The sequence below is a fragment of the Calonectris borealis genome, chromosome 2 (genome assembly GCF_964195595.1).
Source record: "Calonectris borealis chromosome 2, bCalBor7.hap1.2, whole genome shotgun sequence".
NCBI lineage: Eukaryota > Metazoa > Chordata > Aves > Procellariiformes > Procellariidae > Calonectris > Calonectris borealis.
In genome coordinates this window covers 151,906,203-151,925,037 of record NC_134313.1, presented here as the reverse complement: position 1 = coordinate 151,925,037, position 18,835 = coordinate 151,906,203, and the positions used below count along the sequence as shown (strand labels likewise).

The window sequence follows — 18,835 nt, the reverse complement described above, 5'->3', positions numbered from 1 at the left end:
AGTTTATTGATCAAACACACAGGCTAGAGTTCACGAGTTCCAAACCAGGAAGAAAATGCTGATATTCTGGCATCACAAACAGACCTGAAGTCCTTAGACAAGAAAAATAAATATTACAACTAATTGGCCACTTGCTTCAGTGCAGGATTTAGCCTTTTGGCTACTTGATTTGGCCTTTATTACACAAAGGATACACAGTGTGTAAGAGAACAACACAGACAAATATTTACTGACTGTAAGACACTCAAGTTGCACGAATACAGTCCCTATAAAACATGTGCTGTGGGTTTCCTTCATTGCAAGCAAAGATAACAGAGCTTCAGACAGTTTGTGGCGGACTCAGAAAGTCACCAAATATTTTATGATAGCTTTGTAAGCAGCAGCAGAAACTGCCAGCAGTAAGGAATAAGCAAGGAAGGAAAAGAAAGACAAAACTTCCATACCAACGTATTAGCACTTTGTTAACTGAGGCCTTGGCAAAAAACTGCAATGAATACGTGGGCTTCTGAGTCTGTAGCATCTCACTCTGCCCAGCAATGACCTCACTAGATAGTTGAACACTGTCAATGACAGACACAGGAGAAATTCTCCCTCTAGCAAGTGCATGTGCCTGCTCTAGTACGTTAGGGTAAGGTGGAGAAACAGGAAGATGAAAGAGTCAGCTGGGTTCCACCAACTACATAAGAAAAAAATCACAGCTTCTAAAATTTGTGTTGGCAACTTCAGCTTCCCTACCATTTTCAAGGGACTGTAGAAAGCCGAGTGTTACCAAGCCCAGCTACATGTTCCTGAAGTTACTCAGCACATGCTAATGTGCAGTGGAAGTTGCTGATCTGAAATATTCACCATTTTTCTCCCCCCTCACTCCTTGCTTTGACAGTATGACTGGGTTCATTGCAGTTACAGTGATCCACGGCTGATGAAGCAAGAAATTATATTCTATTCCTGCCCCACCACAGGTTTTTCCACTGGTAAGGGAATTGCGATGGCAGTATATAAACAATATCTGTTCTCATCACAGCAGGCTCCGCACTTGGAAATTACAAATGACATTCCCCAGGGCCAGAGATCAAAGTCTGGAGTATCAGGTGTCAGAAAGAAGAAAGAAGATAACCTGATTGTGGCAGCAGCAATAATAAATAAGTGTAACAGAACAAAGGAGCGCGCTGGGATGGGTCATAAATGAGCCAGACAAAAGTCATCCAGCCAAAGGGGAACATGGGATAATTTTTTCATTTGCACTGTAGAGAACTACTGTAGTCTGGAATTTAAAATAAAATATAACTAAACCGTATTAATAAAATTATCGGTGCCCATTCAACGTAGTTTTCTATTGGCTTGAAGAAACACTGGAACATACTGAGCTGTATTGTATGTTCAGACACTGGACCTGGGCCAGCAGAACAAAAAGACTCCTACTGACTCTGAGCAGCTTTGGGATCATGCCTCCAGGGATAGGCAGCCATAGATGTTTTGCATGAGAGAAGAGCCCAGAGAAAGAAAATCCTCCTTGGTTTCTACTGTACAAGCTATACCATGCCCTGTTTAGTTGCTTCAGCTAAAGCTACAACAGATGCAATAGCATCTGGCACAGAAACCATAGTCACTGGGATCACGCTGGGTTGAAGTGAGAGGAAAATTCCAGCGTTACCTTGTAGAGAGAAGAAAATTTCCATGGGAAGCTTTGAAAGCAACAGGTTTAATTTCCCCTAACTTCTGGACTTCATATTCCTATATATGCTCATTCATTTCTCATAAGTCAAAGAAATCTGTCAAAGATAAAGTCCTATTTTCCACCTTAACGTATTGCCATACTTCAAGATGGAAATGAGGAGTTCAAATATGAGCTATCGCTCAAAATCCTGTGTCTGAGTACGGATGTATATAATGCTATTTACTTTTGCTTTAAAATAGCATTTGGAGTACACAGCCTGAATCAGACCCCATTGTCTGAGCAGGGCACAAACGCCTGGGCAGACAACCCCTTCCCGAACAGTTCGCCTTCTATTTTAAGCCATGACTCAGCCCCTGGGTGGAGTGTGCAGAAGGGGAGAGCGGTTGGAGCCAGAGTCCAGGGTGCCCAGGGCAGGTGCACCGGGGCATGTGGGCTGGGCAGGGACATGAGCTGGTGACCGGGAGCCAGGCAGCCTTACCGGCTGGATTACAGTGTCTTCTGCTACCTGGTCGATAATTTCTCTCTTTCCACTTTTCTCTCTTCTCTAAAATCTCCATATTCTTTGCTAATGGCAACTTCGAAAATGTGAATGGTGATCTCTTCTTGCTTCTCATCTATACATCTTTTGTGTGATATTCAAGGCACACTGCTCCCTCTCATGTATATCCCACTCTCTGCCGTTTTTCTTCTTCCTGCCCTCCACCACAAAACCCCCATGTTGCTCAATGACAACACGTACTCTAATATGCAGGCTGTCTTGAGCCACATGTTCTTGGACTTCAACTGCATGACTCAGGGACAGAGAAAGAGGATATTGGGCTTATCTGAGCTTCTAAATACTAGGTGCTATCACAGCCAATTGCTTTGAGGGCAAAAGGAACATTTTTTAGTGCAAGCATAGGATCATGTGCTTTTCAACTGCAGCCATGTAATACGTTTGCCCGAGGGCGTGGTTTTCTTTAGCACATAGTTCTTCCTTGTTCTCACTGCCTGTAGACTTTACATCCTTGAAATAGAAACTTGTTTTGTCAATCCTTAGGTTAAAATATGGCACACGGCTAGCAACAATTTCTGTATAAAACATTTGAGGGGAAAAGACATCACCAAGAATCTTTCACTTTCTGTAGTAAAAAAGATCACACCATGTTTAAACATCTCCTGTGGAAGTTTTCGGTCAGTCTAACAACACTTAAGTCTGTAAGATACAGATTTGGATTTTTTTTTCAAAACAGAGCAATAGAGACACTGAAAAATGTCTTGTTTCTATATACTAAAGAATGAACACGATATAAAACCAGTTATGGTCTTTATTTCAAAACTAGTTGGCATACTGAATAACTTGCTGTATTTTGAAAATGACTATATGCAGAAAGGTAGCAAACCAGCTATCCATCCACCCAAATGGATGACCTCACAAAGAACCTTGCTCCTGGTAGCCCACATAAAGGGTGGGCAGACCCAGCATCTCTGCATACAGCAGAATACAAAGCTTGTGGCAGCTCCTGGCCTCTCGAATAGCATGGCTCCCCTGAAAGAAGGACAGAGTCGTGGTATCATAAGCCTTATGGATAGCAAAGAGCAAGCTGCCATTCAGTGGTTCAACAGCTGGTGATTTCTGCAGTTCAATCCAGTCTGTCTTGTCATCCACCATCAGGACTAATACAACACTATGCTGATCTTTATTCTAAATTTGTTACAGCTGTCCTATCTTATAGGTCACTCTTGTGGTCCGTCCCCACATGGGCATCTCACAATGAAGAAACCATCCTTACTTCTGTCTCTCCAGTTGCCTTCAACACATCATTTGCACCCGTGGCACACACCAGACACGGCATGCAGAGCCGTGCCTGCACGCACACCAGGGCAATGCCAGCTAGCACTAAGCGCTAAGCCTACCACTGATTCACCGGCACCACACCAACCCTTCACCTCACCACACAGCTGGATACCAGAGGTACAGCCTGACTCACGCCATTATCTGCTAACATCTCATAGCAAAACACGGGCAAAGGGAAAAGTAGGCCAGAGTTTCTGACCTGGCAGCCCTTCCCATTGCTCTCCCAGGCCTCGTCTACGTCAATACAGAACACAGCAACTGGCTTTGCCCCAAGGATTTCAGCCTGCCAAAATACCTACATGGAGCATGTTTCCTAGATAGAGCTTATCCATGCACCCTCTCGGAGACACCCCGGAGTTCCCAGCAGACTCCATTAATCACCTCTCAGGCATGCGAAGCTATTACTTTTCTTACTCTCCCGTTGACACCCTGCGTTCCCCTGAGGAAACTGCACCTCTGCTCCTCAAGCTGGCTCACCCAACAGTAAACAGAGGACACCTGCAAAGGATTTTATCGACAGCTTGGAGAGTTTTTGATGAAAAAGTACTGATACAATACTGATAAATTCATCTGTCTGTAAAGAGACCTTTTATGGCAATTGCTCACCAGAAGAAAATCCTCTAAAAAGTGAGGCAATCCTTCACTTTTCTAATCAGGAAAGACTTAATTGAAGAACCCCAAACCCAACAACAATACTATCCATTAGTTTGTTCTTTCCCCATAAAAATAAATTGACAGGTTTACTGTACTAGTTGTCCAAAAACCTCAGTTTAATCAGTAGTTGCACTATATGATACCACTTCTGTCATGAATGATCTTTCATTCAGGTTGGGTTTGGACAGCTGAAAGCACAAATCCCCTTTTGCAAAAAACTTGTCACATACGATTTTAGTATTTCTAAAATAATATAGTTTACAATAAGAAATAGTGCACTTGAAAATTACAGAATTGGTAAACAATCTGAAAACGAAATTTTTAAAGTGTCTGTACCATGACTATCTATCTGAAGCCAAATCTTTATGCTATCAGACATCACTGAGAGGTTGTCACACTTGTCTGTTCTTGCCTTCTCATAGTATGTCTTTTAATTCCTATAAATATCCCCATTCTATTGGGTCATTACAGAAAAAAGCCAGGCTGGCTGCAGCTGCGCATTCCTCCAGCTGCCCAATGCCATACTTGAAAACTGCAAACACATTAGCAGAATTTTTAGCTTTTTCTGGTCAGGAACTTTCCAATGAAAAATACTTTCAGCAGACATCGCTAATCCAAAAGTGCTGAAACATTTGGTAAAAACATTAGTAAAGACAAAAGTTGGGAAAAAACCACCCAGCAGATTTCAGTCAAACACTGACATTATTTCTTATCAGACATCCCTGGAGTGCTCTAGAGCTTTGGCTTTCCGGATTCATAGACCTGGGGCAACTTGGTCAGATCTGCCCTGGGGTAGGGATCCTAGCTCTTCCATGGTGTCTTCAGCAGAGCGGGTACTTGGTAGTTTTGGGGTGATCTTCTACACCGAGTAGTAAGACATGCTAGGGGTTTCAATGTCCATAGCTCCTCTGCAGTGCTTCCAGACTAGAAGTTTATTTGGCAATTTTGGCTAAGAATGGGCCCCCTGATGCCCAAAAGAGACAGTTCACACCATGAAACAGCTGACCTAGGCTAAGTTGGAGACCTGGCCTCAGCTGAGTCTGGCCCCACAGTACAAGGCTCTAGGAGCTGCCAGGGTTCACAATTGTTTTTCATTATGGGAACCACATGCTGGTAAAATAAAACTGATTTCAAATGTTCAAACCTCCCATGAATGGGGAACTCCAAGACCCAGCTAGCTGTTCTTAACATGTCCCACATATTTCCATTGTTTTTTCCTGGATAATTTTCCAGACAAGGAGTTGCAGAACCCCCCTGAGAAATCTCAGCATTTACTATAATTAACTTCCCATTCTTAGCATGCATCTAGGTTTCAGTTCTTTAGCTCCTTTTGCACAGTTTTGGTATATGCCCAGCTATAAAATCTCTGTATTACGGTGAAAGAAGAGTTGAGCTAAAAACTCAGAACATCTATGAAACTGTAATTTTCTTCTTCTAGTGACTGATTACACCAGAACAAAATACTTAATTGGACATATATGGATATGGCAAGAGAATCACTGGGTCTTTCTTCTTCCATTTATGCTCTTAATTCTATGGTTTTTCTTTCCCTTGATCGACAATGCTGCAATCAGCCAATATAAGATGTTTCTTAGGACGAGCCTGTGATGGTAAGTCCAGTTTCTGTGTCCACAGCCTTTTTTTTGCCAGGCTCAGCTGGCTCGAAGCTGACATGAACAAAATAGGAGAACCAGAAGATTATGTTCATTATCCTAGGAGGTGGAATTTAGAGCACATAAACACGACCCTCCAGAAAGGAGGCATCCTGAGTGAACCTTAATTAGGTGTCGTAACCATACTACTCAATATCACTGCAGCATCCAGTCTCCATACCTTTCTGCCAGCTGTGCAGGTGTACACAAAGGTTATGGCATAAGCACTATTTCATCCTCAAGAGGAGAATTTTTAGGATACCATATTGTAACGGCCCATACACTGGCTTGAAGGTCAGCCACAGCATCACTTCCCTTTCCATGCCACAGAGCATCAAACACATTCTTAACATTACTGTCCCTTATTTCATACTTATATCTTTAATGCACACTTGTGCATGAACCCAGTCCCTACAGCGATCCAAATGTTTTACTTCAAGGTATTTTACATGTCTCAGTATGTCCTTTTATATCCCTGACTACATATAAACTTAATTCATACCATATTCTAAAGCTCCCATGGGGAAAACAAAGAATACCTAGTTCACTTTTTACTGAATGTAAAACAGATCCATAAAATTCTAAGCTAACCACAAAACAAATTTAATGGTAATATCAAAAATAATGTTTGATTGCTTCACCTTGCCTTTAAGTCAATGTGCTTGCTGAAGATGGATCATGCAAAAAAGCAGAGAGGAGAGTTTCAGACCAAATCCTACACAGTCTGCTCTTTCAGGCATAATTTCTTTAGCTCTCCCAATGCTACTCTGAGTATTTGTTTCTACAATTAAAAACAGTAGCATTCTTATTACACTCTTGGACAACATTGTTACCTGTGGGCAAACAAAACAATCTTTGGTAAGATTTTTGCTCTGAAATAATTAAAGCCACTTACTGTTACTTAAGGAAATCACCTGTATGGCTACAGCAGTGAGATGAACATTTGGTTCCACTTCTTCTGATAAAGCACTTTTTGTTTTCAGCCTTGAATCTAAATCCTCAGTCTATGGTATAATATTTTGTATATCCATGCCTTCTGGGAAAAGGTTTGGAAACAGTAAAAATGTTCCTTGTTCCCTCTGCTCACAACAAGGCCAGGCCATCTTGCTTTACCCGGTCATGTAAGTAATGCTGCTTCGATAGACTGAAGTACTGTTCCACATGACAAGCCTGCAATTTCTCCTCCCCTTCGAAATTAGTCACTAAATAACCTCCTTGGCATGTCACCCAGTCACAAACTGTGCAACACGATGTGATTCAATCGCTCAACCATTTTTTAATGTGTGCCTATAAGATGTATAGAAAGAGACTAACATTATGGAATGAAGCACAAGAGAGACTCACAAAGGGGAAAGCCATAAATAAAATAGTGAGTAACCTCCGTTTAGGTAAGGAGTGCATTTCAAAGCCAACAATATGAAACACACACATATTAATTCCCCGACAGGTGAAGACCTCCAATTATTTAGCAAACCCAGTACATACAATTCCAGAAAAAAATACAGCAGTTATAAACCTTGGAAGCTTTTCACATACTCGGATTGGTAGTGGCATTTGGCAGAAGGAAGCGCAAGCCCCTCCCGTGGAGGAAGCTGTCTACTCATTAACCAGGCTCCTGAGCTGCTTGGCTAACCTGAACTTTGGGGCCCCTATAAATCAATCTCATTGTTATCTCTGCAGCACACCACACTAGCCATTATGATTAGTTTTTTTCTTTTAAAACAAGGGGACAATAGAGAAGGCAAATGTAAAAAAAAATTTAGAACAGAAAGGATGCTTCCCTCCCTTCCATCCCCTCACCCCAAAAGACGACAGAATATAGAAAATGTCTTCTTAAAAATACAGTATTCACAGTCTAAAGGAGATGGCACTTAAATATCATAGGGGAAAATCTCATGACACGAGCACTTCCCAGTCCTGCAGTTACATTCTGGTTTGGGGGGGTTGGGTTTTTTGCTGTTGGTTTGGGGGTTTTTTTGCTTGGTTTTATGTAAGTAAAAAATCGTCTATATCATCATGACTGGCATTCAAACAAATCAAAATACAAAAAATTTAAGCACATGACCATCAGCTAATATCATTATAAAGAACCAGTTATAATGGGACCTTACTGGAGTAGCATCTCTGTTTCACAGCACTGCTCTCAGTCTCTCAGCCATTAGTGAGGAAGGCATCATTCATTTCTGCTACAAAAGGGCAATCTGACACAAAGCATTTAAGTAACAGGACAAATATCAGAGCAGATCTGGTAGCCAAAACTAAAAATCCAGGTGTTCCTCCTCTTACTACACCCAGCCCAACAGCAGAGAAGTCCTCCAGCTTTGTAGACAGCTGCTGTGTGTTCTGATTTGTAATGTACATTGTAAATTTGTATGCCATTATTGGTCTTGACCAGAACTTCACAAAATTTATATGTAGTGTAATATAATCAGCCTTTTCAGAAATGTAAAAAAAATTCATTTTGTCTTAAATGTTTAGCTTTCAGTTTCACTGTAAAATATTTTAAAATATTATTTTTATTAAATATTTGCACTAGAACTATAATAAAGTTATGGCACAGAAACAATGTTAAACCTATTTATTTTTATTTCAAATTTAATCAGTCAAGGCTTGTTTCTTGCAGTATAGGAGTAAAGCAGTATTTACCATTGAAGCATCTGGTTTATATTTGGCAGGTTTAACTAACCAGTCAAGCATCCCCTTTTAATGAATGGATGTATATACTTGACCTAGTTAAAAAGCTGCTTAGGTCTGCTGACCAACTAGACTCAAAAACCTCAAGAGTGAAAAATACAAGCAAATTATCCTAGTACACTTTTATGTCACACATGCTTTCCAACAGTTGCAGAGTATGTTCTTCCATCAACGTTCTTCCTTACAGGCTAACAAACCTGCAGTGAGAAATCACATTATTATGCTAATATGCAGGATAAAAAAGACCACTATATTTCACTGCAGTTTCTCTGCAATGAATTGCAAATTAGTAGGATGCACATTTTCAGTAATGGGACTCTAGCATGATGAAGTACATCCCAGAACATCAGACATACTATAACTAGTCCTCCATACCTCTGGCACTATATGCAAGAGTCTTCAAGTATGTCTGATGCATACGAAAAGTTTTTCGTGAGAGGAATGAATCTTCTTTTAATTTTAAAATACATCAGGCACAACATTATAAATATGGCACAGATATATCATTACCAAGGCTGTAATTTAATTTGTAGGTTCTAACAATGCATACAAACCATTCAAGCATCACTTTCCATTTCAATTACTTTATCAGAGCCCTCAAGCCTTGTCTAATTTGCCATTTATTATCCCATGTTTAATTACTTGCCATATATTTGTTTATAACATATTGTACAGAAGAAGAGTTCCTTTTCAGTTTAACCCCCTGTATAAACAAAGGGCATGCCCCTAAGAGGCGCAACACCCTGAGATCACTGAGATCAAGCCTGGAAGTTTAGGTTAGCTTATTACTTTAAAATCGATGTTAATGTCTATGTTAATGATAGGCCCAAGTTACCACTGAGCTAAATCACCACTCACCCTACTTTCTTCTACGTCATTAACAACGTTGGTCTGTTGGACCTTTCCATCAATTTGCCCATCACATTAATTTATTTTCTGTTTGCTTCCCTCATTTTTAAGTGGAAAAAAATGTTAGATATACAATTATAAAGCTAGAGAATATTCTGAAGTCTACTGTGGGGTATACACATGTGGCATAGACGTAACTTATTGCTTGACTGCTGATCAAAGTTCTTTCTGTTTCTGATAACAGCTCTTCTGGTGCCTATTCCCTTAATAATACTTTCATGGATGGAAATAATTAAGCAGTTAATGCCTTGTACTGCTGTAAACAACCACTTCCTTGACAGAAAACAGGGAAGCACTTACAGGCTGGATTGCTTGTCACTAATTCAGGACTTGGTTTCGTTCTCAGCACTCTGGAGCAAAGCTTGTGATGGAGTCAATGGGGTTTTGCTTAAATGCAACAAGTTAGTTCAGTCCAGCAGAATCCAAATGGGAAGACAGTTTGCTGATGATGGCTTTTACAGCTGTATTATTATTAAAGAAGCATTATCTTCTTCTGTTTTTTTCAGGTTGCGTTTGGGTTTTTTGGAGGTGGGTCATGCCACCTCACCAGTCCTATAGCCCACCCAGCTTCTGATTCTGATCCAAGAAACCCATCGTGTAGGAGGACAAAGACCTATGTATGGAGCTGTCTGCAGGCTCTCCTAAATCTGCAGCCTCTGATACACAAGACTCTTGAAGGCAGCTGGAGAACCACCATCAACATCTTTCTTCCCTCTGCTTAGGCAAGCACCATGACAGAAACCTCTGTGTGGTTATCCACTTTCTGCAATGAAAGGAGAGAGATCGACCCCTAGCTTTGCCTCCAAACATTCAGCAGAGGAAGAAAAAAGTGGTCATATCCAACCCTGATCTCAGTCTCAGCTGCTTCCCCATGGCAAAAATGGGGGAGCAGAACACAGACCCCCAAGTTGCTGTCCTTCACAAAGGCACCGAGGTGACACACACCGCAGCACCCAGCCAGGCTGTGCTGGTGCCACCCCGCACTCCACACTGCTCTCCATGACCCTGAATAACTCTTTCAAATTGGCCTCAACCTTCCCACATCAGCTCTCCAGCCCACTGCCCATATTTATACCTACAAGGATGTGTGTGGTTTTCCTTGGAGACTGAAAATCCTACAGAAGCTCTTTGAATTTGAGAGGCCAAGCTAAACAAACAGGGAGGGACCAAAACAGTTCTGGCTGCCGGACACATACTGGATTTGAGATTATGTACAGACTACACTACCTTCTCCTAAACATACATATTGTTTGTTATTCCCTCTCTTTACTGATTCTGAAGGCATGCAGTGAAACAGATATGTCTTGGGGTAGACACAAGTACCATGAAGTTCTCTTATATTTATTCCAAAGTCCTTAGTTCTTAAAAAAAAAATGCAAACAAATAAACAAAAAGCCCTCCCACACCACAGAGCACATAACTAATAGCTAGAATGAACCACTATAAAGCGGACAGGCAGCTCTACAGCTTCACTGCTGGCAAAGAAGCACACTCGGTAGAACAGCTGGTGCTTGCAGTGCGGAGCAACCTGTACACGAAGCCTTTGAACCAGCACACAAGTGAGCATCTGAGCTCCAAGAGAACAGTGCTTCACTGTAACATGTATATTAACATTACGATACATACATATATGTTTTGCGTACTATTTTTGGCCTATCCTTTGGTGATGGCATATCAACATAATCAGGAATTTTAGATTTTCATGGATTTAAAAAATTAAAGGCAAGCAAGTAGAAGTGGGAAATCCTGTGCTGGAAACTCTATAAGCCTCTCAAAATTTATTTTAAGTTTACTAGAGCAAATATAGCCAACTCTCACTGGAGTCGCATGAAGAAGGTTCTGCAAAACTGAACTATTACGTCAGGTCTGCAGTCTGTCTCTCTACCCTGTAATTTAAACCTCATGCTTCCCCCTCATTTTTGTACTGATTTAAACAAAGACATTTTCCTAGCTATAGGAAAGTATCACAGTATGTATCGCAGACATATACGCATTAAGCACCTCTCAAAAGTTAAGACGGCACTCTTAGTTGTTCTGTATTGAGGATTTGTCTCACCTAATGTTGCATTAAAAGACAGTCAGCCAGGCACCCTCCAGAGTCAGCTCAGTCCCTCGCCACTGGGTGGGACAAGCTGGCCTCTGGCGCTCCCCACCTCTCGTCCCTGACTGCAGTGGGCGGCAATTTCTACCCTAAACTTATAAGGATTAGACTTTTTTCCTAATTCTCTATAGTGAGCCTGCCCATATGTCTTTTCATTTAGCTCACTCTCTGCTCTGTTTTTCATCCTTTTTTTTTTCCGTTTTTTTCTTCTTTATAAGCCAAGCTGAGATACTATAACTAGAAGGGATAATGGCAGCTTCATTCCAGCTGCTGCTTGCAATGGACTTTGCTGTGATCCACCTTGGTGGATCCAACCAGGCCTGTGGTTCCCTTTTGATTGAGCTAAGAATTAAGTGTCTCTAGCCTGAAGCTGGTAATAAACATTATTTATTTACCAACAGACCAATATAGAAGCACCTCCACTTTTCATTCTCCTCTTCCTCTGTCCTACCATTAGCACATTTACTTATGCCTAAACTTTTTAAAGCCTAAATGTAGCAGACTGAGTTTGTAGCATGAAATTTTTCCTGCTTTGTCCATATGTAATGCAGAAATATTAATAAAAAATAGCAAAGTCATATGCTGCAAACATTTAACTAATACATAACTCATGACTTGGACTCGATGATCTTAAAGGTCTTTTCCTACCTAAATGATTCTATGATTCTATGACACTGGGAAGAGATAGAGTAGGTAAAGAAGAACTATATGGGAAGGTAATAGGGAATTTTGAGTGTAAAACTACAGAAGAAAGAGAGAAAAAGAGAAAACAAAAAGGGAATGAGACAGGGTGAAGGACAGTAATAGGAGTTTGTGAAAGAGGCCAGAGATGAAAGAGAGTAATACTGGAGATGGAGTGTTAAGAACTAAATAGGGAAACAAGAAAGGGATAATAAATAACAAAGAAACGAAAATAGGAGACTTAAGCTAGGAGGGGAGAAAAAAAGGAGTTAGAGAGACTTTAGCATATGAAGGAAAATTCAACAAAAAATTCAATGAAAGAATGAGAAAGCAGAATGAGAGTGGAAAAACATGAACTAATGCAAATTTTCTTCAAGGCTAGAAGATTTTGCATTAGTTCTTGTTATTACAATGCTGTAGCCTAGCATAGCAGGCATGGGAGGGAGAGGGAGAGAGGAAGAAAGGAAGGAGAAGAGGGAAGAGAAAGAAGAAAATACATCCAACATAAACTTCTTTCATTTGGGTTAATATTCTGAGGTTTTGTGGGGTTTTTGGCAGCGGTGGTCAGAACATGAGGGTGCTTTTTAGGGAAGAAGTGAGCAGAGCACTCCAGGTGGAGGGACCCATGAGTGCTTGAGGACATGGGCAAAGAAGCTATGACCGTCACTTGCCTTTGCAATCCACTCTCATACTCAAAGCAAAGATATTCGAGATGCACTTTAAAACTACAAATGGCTTTTGAAACCTAGCACTTAGTTCATCCATTCCCACTGAAGATGTAGATAAGGTTTAAAACAGCTTCATCTCCTTCAGACATCGCAGAAAATAACAGCTGTCTACAAGTCAGGCCTTAGTGCAGTCTCTCCAAGACTCGACGTGCAGTGGGACTGAGTGCTGAGAGATAACGCTGAGGTGGCTGTTGCCCTTTGTACACGTCTGGTCATTAGTGGGGGACAACAGAAATTCTGGTTTGATGAAATCACCACCAAGCTCTGACAAATGGCGACACATGTCATATGTGTGTGCATGCACATGTGCTTACTTCTCAGAAAACTTCTTCCCGTATCAATTCCATCATGTTATCAACCCCCTGACCACACAGACTTATGACCCCAAGCACACCTGCGCATCAAGAGCTCTTTGGCCATCATAATGTCCAACGGCCCTTCCCATTCCCAGACTAAGACCACCTTTTATCAGGTGTAAAACAAGAATCCAACAGAAAGATAAGGAGAAATCAATATTACACTTCATGCCATAAAATGTTGAACTTACAACATGCATCAGCTTAAATCTAGGTAGAGGAGCAGGCTCTATATTTGGACTAGCCTGGTTACACCTGTACTGAACCTGTTGTCACTCCCTAGTTGACATTGTCACAGATCAGCTGTCAATGAGACAACTCTGGCGACACACAGGGTGAACTCTGGAAGGGAAGGGAGCACAAGGCCATGTAGAGCCTGACCCAGAGCAGCCCCATGAGGGCTTCCAGTCTAGCCACGCTTTAGGCAATCTGAGCAAATTGATGCATGAGATGCAGCACGTTTTGCATTGGCCTGACTGAAAACACAGAGCCTCTATGTGGAGGTTTATTCCCCCAGCAACACTTCATTGTTTGAGCTATCTCCCTGCTACCAGTCTGCATTAATTTATTCCTGTTCGGCAACACAAACATCTAGATCAGTGAACCTAGCAGGCACTCATTTCTGCATATTTACGAGTGTATTTCATTTCCTACAAACAAATGGAATCTGAGAGTTAAAAAAAAATTGTTAAAATTATCCAATTAAGCAGACAGAAGTTAATAAATCTCTCATGCTTGATTTTCCTATGCTTCCTTAGTGTACTTTCCAGAGAGAATAGCGTGGTGAGTACACTAAGAAACCTCTTGGCATTTCAGCCAAGATTTTTCAGGGTGTTATCACAAATGACAAAAATATAAACACACTGAAACATAACACATTTCTATCCTAAAAAGGTCGGATTTACATAATTACATCATTGGTTTGCCAATATCCACATTTATCTCATCAGTATAGCATGGCCCACCCATCCCATAAGCTATCAGACTGTTTGGACTGAACATATAAAAGCTGTTACTGATTTTTTTTTTCTTAAGTTAACATTATGACATCCCTCATAACTAGTGCTGCATTCAAACCAACTGTTTCTTTTGCTTTCAAACCAACTGTTCGTTTCTTTTGCTTTTCCACAGCTGCTTTTTAGGTAGAATTTTCTGAGAACAAACAGGAGTCATGTAATTCATGAAGATGCAGCAAGCATTTCCTCCCCCCCTCCCCATTCTCCTTGAAGAGATCAAGCACATCATGTACATAACATAGACAGCCACCACCAAGGCAGGGAGCCAAACCCTTCAGACCAGTCTCAATTTCAGCACTTCCTCAGGGCACCACTGAACTGATGGAGTCATCCCGGTTTTTTTTCCAAAAAAGGAATAGTTTCAAACACGTACAGTTCTGGTACAGATCAGCATTTTTATTTGGTTTAAATATGCTGTATATCAGATTTCTGCTCTTTAAAAAAAGAAATACTGTTAGTAACTGCACTCATAAATCAAAATAAATGCATGGCTTTCTGACTCGCTGTGCTAACGACTCAGCTCTTATTTTTGTTCCATATTTGTATCTCTTCTCACTGCACTGAGGCCAAATAAAACTGAACAAGTTGATATGGTTAAATGAACATAAAGGAAAGCATAACCCTTGGTCTCATCCGGCATTACCAAACAACTGAGTCAAAACACAATTTCTATTGCAGCTATATAGAATAGGTTAGGACGTAAATAATATAAAAATGTTATAAAACAGAGCTGATTGATAGTTAAAAGACCTAAGCAGCATATTTACACCTGTAGCCAGCTGTTTCTTCCAATATAAGGACATAGCAAATCAGAAGAAATAAGTTGCTGCACTGAGTTTTGGAGTCAGTGCTTTCGGCAGGAGAAATGGTCATATATATACACCTCAACTTTACAATGTAAGTGTCTAAGCTGCACTGCATCTCACACCTGTAAGGCCCAGCAGTATTTGCAGTTGAAAACACATCTTTTGCAACATTAGAGGTGCTATCAGTGCCTCAATTAAGAGTCGTCTTAGATCACAAACTTCTTCCTATACTGTTTGAGTCCTACCTTTTCTTTTCATTTTACTTCCTTCTATCCAAAAAAATATACAAACTGGTCAACATGCTGAAGTAAACAACCTAAGGTCAAACTATCTATAGTAAATATTAAGTGACTGAGGGACTAGCCCTTTACCCAACACACCCTTTCGGTCTTTTCACTTAGTCACATGGAGTTATAATTTGCAACTGATGTAAGAAAGGCATATATTCACACAAAAAATAATTTCAGCATCACATCACTTCTCATGGAGTCCTGTTGCCTGCTGATATTTGCAACTGTCTTGCTTTTGCCAACTGAGGCTTTTTTTAACCCCAGATCTTACATGTATCCAAGAAAAGATATTTTTACTGCTCATATTTTCAGAAGTCTGATTAGTTTTCCAGAGCCCTTATTAGAAAAAGTATGATCCGACATGGAGAAGAATCAAGGTCCTCAGATACGTAGCTGTGTTCTCTTAGACACCAGGTACTGATTAACTCCTCTTTGTTAAAAGCAAGATGGGGACAGAACTAATTCTCTTTAGTATTCATTAGACTTATCTCAAGGCAGGTAACTAATAATATACTGAAATGAAGACTCAGTGGAAGGCAGAGAATTTGGGTCATGGTCATGAAGTATCACCTTTTGGATTTGTGAAAAACTTGTTGGGACAGCTAAGGTCCCAAATGACGAGCGAATGGCAGGTTTGCAGAAGAAGAAACATAGCTTCTAACTTTACTTGGGTTCTAGGTGGTGTCAAAACATCCACCTCCACAAAGTGATTTTCAACCCCTGTTCGAGCGACAGCTCATTCAGAAAGCTAACTGGAAGTCATAAAGCTTGGTTGGACTTTGCCTTACGGGACTCCAGCAATTCATATAAGCTACTTGGTTTACAAAGGAGGTAAAGGAGGACCTCCCCTCCTAATAAAGGGAGGTCACAGCCATGAGCATTTTGATCATCTGTCAATGTGTTTAGGGAGCTCTGGCAACATCTGACTCTGCCAGCTACTTAGGAATTTCAAGTAAACAAACAGCCAAATTAGTGCAAATTGTTCTACTAAAAGCAAGGCCAGTGAAAAAAAAAGAGTAAAACATCTAAAGAATTGGAACAAGGAAACATTATGTAAAAAGAGGTGGAATAAGAATAAAACCAGAAACTAGTAGACAATAAAAATGGACTCAAATCCAAGCCTTATGTTTTTATTCAGGGCAAGCTCCCAGTGAAGGCATGAAGGCAGTGAAAGTTTTGCCTGAGAACCCCAGACTTACGTGAGAGATAAGACTTCTAAATTTAATGAAGGGCTGAAAAGAACTTCACACAAGACGGATCATATGTTGTCATTAAGTAACTTCATCAGCTCCAGGGCAAGCTCTAAGCAAACTTCAACATGAAAGGCAGGCTAGCTTGAATACAGGCCTGTTAGTGGGAAATAAAGAACTCGCTCCCTAAAAATTCCACTAAAACAAATGTATTGTGGTTGCAAGTTGATCTGTTTCCACAGATGAAACTCTCTGGGAGCTTCCAGGTAACTGGTTTATGATACCTAACCTATGACACTCCTCTTAGAGTAACTGGAAGATTACTGCATGGGTGCGGCAAGCTCATGTTCCTTGAACAGTTTAATATCAAGAACATGACACTTTCTTTCAATGGCCAGCTTGATATAAACTTAAAATCCATCCTCATCATTTGAAAATATATTAAAAAAAGATATCTCTTAAAATGTTGGTATGGCAATAGGATCTACACGGTTATATTCCTCACAAACGATGTTTGCAAAATAAATACAATACACCAAAGCACATATTAAAAAATACGATGCAGTATCCATCCATCTATAACGCAGGATCTGTATCTTTAAAGAGACCAACTTTTTGCCAGATAACATTTGAAATTTATATATATTGTTTTATGTGTAGCTAAAATAAAAAAATGATTTTTCCCTTAAAATTCTATCCACTTTCCCACTAACTTAGGCTTTATACATCAGTAGGTATTGTATATCAAAGGACATATGAATGAAAGAGAACAGGTACATTTACAGTCTTTCATCACAGTCTGATTTGATGCAGCTACTTCTCAGTGTCTGCAGCTCTGTAGTTGCGTAAATAATTGGCAACTACTGACAGCCCATTCAGAGCAGAAGTAGTAAAATCTGTACCAGTAAAAAAAAAAATCCAGACGATCAGAGACTTCTTTTATATATTTTGTTCAAACCTCAGCAAAATTTGTAATGGCAAGTTGGAAAATAACTGTTTATGTTTAATATGTAGGTTTGAAACTAGACATAAAATCTGAGAGTAGAGTTTGGTGATTTAGAGAGGAATTAAACTTTGATTTTCTCATATGGCTGAAGGAAAAAGAAACAGTTTTCATTGTTCTGATTTAAATTCCCAGTTAATATGAAAATATCTTTTAGTTTGAAAGAAAAAAAAGAAGAAAAGGAATTATATATCTTTCATTATTTACAAGCATCATCTTACCTTACATCTCTTGGTGGGTTCCGTTTCTAGACGACTTTGGCAGGTATTTTAATTCAGAATTAGTTTCAGCAATACATGCCATTACATCTTCTCTTTAAAATAAACTGCTTTTTCTCTTTTCCTCAGACAAAGTATGTGGGCTAAAAGAGCTGCAGCGTCTCTGTTCAAGCGATTTCATGGACACTCAGAGGCTTTCTTTCTACTGTATGAAAGTTAAATCTGAGTAAGGAAGGCATTTTTCCTGTCCCGGAAATCAGTATAACCAAAACCAATGCTGAGCTAATGAGAAATGTTTCTTCCATGTGTTCTGTTTGGCAGACACTGCAAGTCATATCAAGGAAACACGTGATGTTTATAAATACAATATGGCTCATGTTGTCATAACCTCTCAATGACAAAAAGAGCATTAGAAAAAGCAGACAGCAAAACAGCAGGAAAGATGAGATTTGTATCATTTGGAAGGTCTCTATCAGATAATAGAGGTATTAGCGTTTGCTTTTTCTTTTTTCCTTTTCTTCCCAAAAGAAAACAAAGTTTTACAGTAATAGGATCAGTAAGACAAACACATGGCAGCTTATATAAATGCTGTCCTATAGGCATCCTAGCACTAAAATGCATTCATCCAATTTATTGCTTGAATTCTCTTCCAATAAATACTTTTGTCCTAAATACCTCTACGTAGTTCAAGGAGCTGTTATTTTTTTTAGCCATAGTATGCAATGAACAAAGTAATTTTGGCAGCATTTGCAGCTTTTATGTTTATTGATGTTAAGATCACAAACAATCCAATGAAAAGAAGTTAAAAATCTCAAAGAAGCTGGATGTACGTTTACAGGTACCTTAAGAACACAGAAGGATGATCCTGCTTTTACTATCTCTCTCTCTTTCCTGCAAACCAGCACTGAATTTCAGGCTCCTCGGATGCTTTAAATTCTTGGGGAGTTGTTTGAGGGGTTTTAGCGCTTGTAGGGGTTTTTTAAGTTCATAAATTGCATCTAACTCCAGAGGGTTAAAATGTTAGC

The 18,835-nt window shown here is 40.0% G+C and overlaps 1 protein-coding gene across 1 annotated transcript in view; it reads right to left on the bottom strand.

Annotated features, from left to right (window-relative positions):
* Nucleotides 1-18,835, bottom strand: part of KIAA1217 (KIAA1217 ortholog) — a 245,689-nt gene that overhangs the window by 53,109 nt on the left and 173,745 nt on the right. The gene's annotated exons all lie outside the window — the stretch shown is intronic.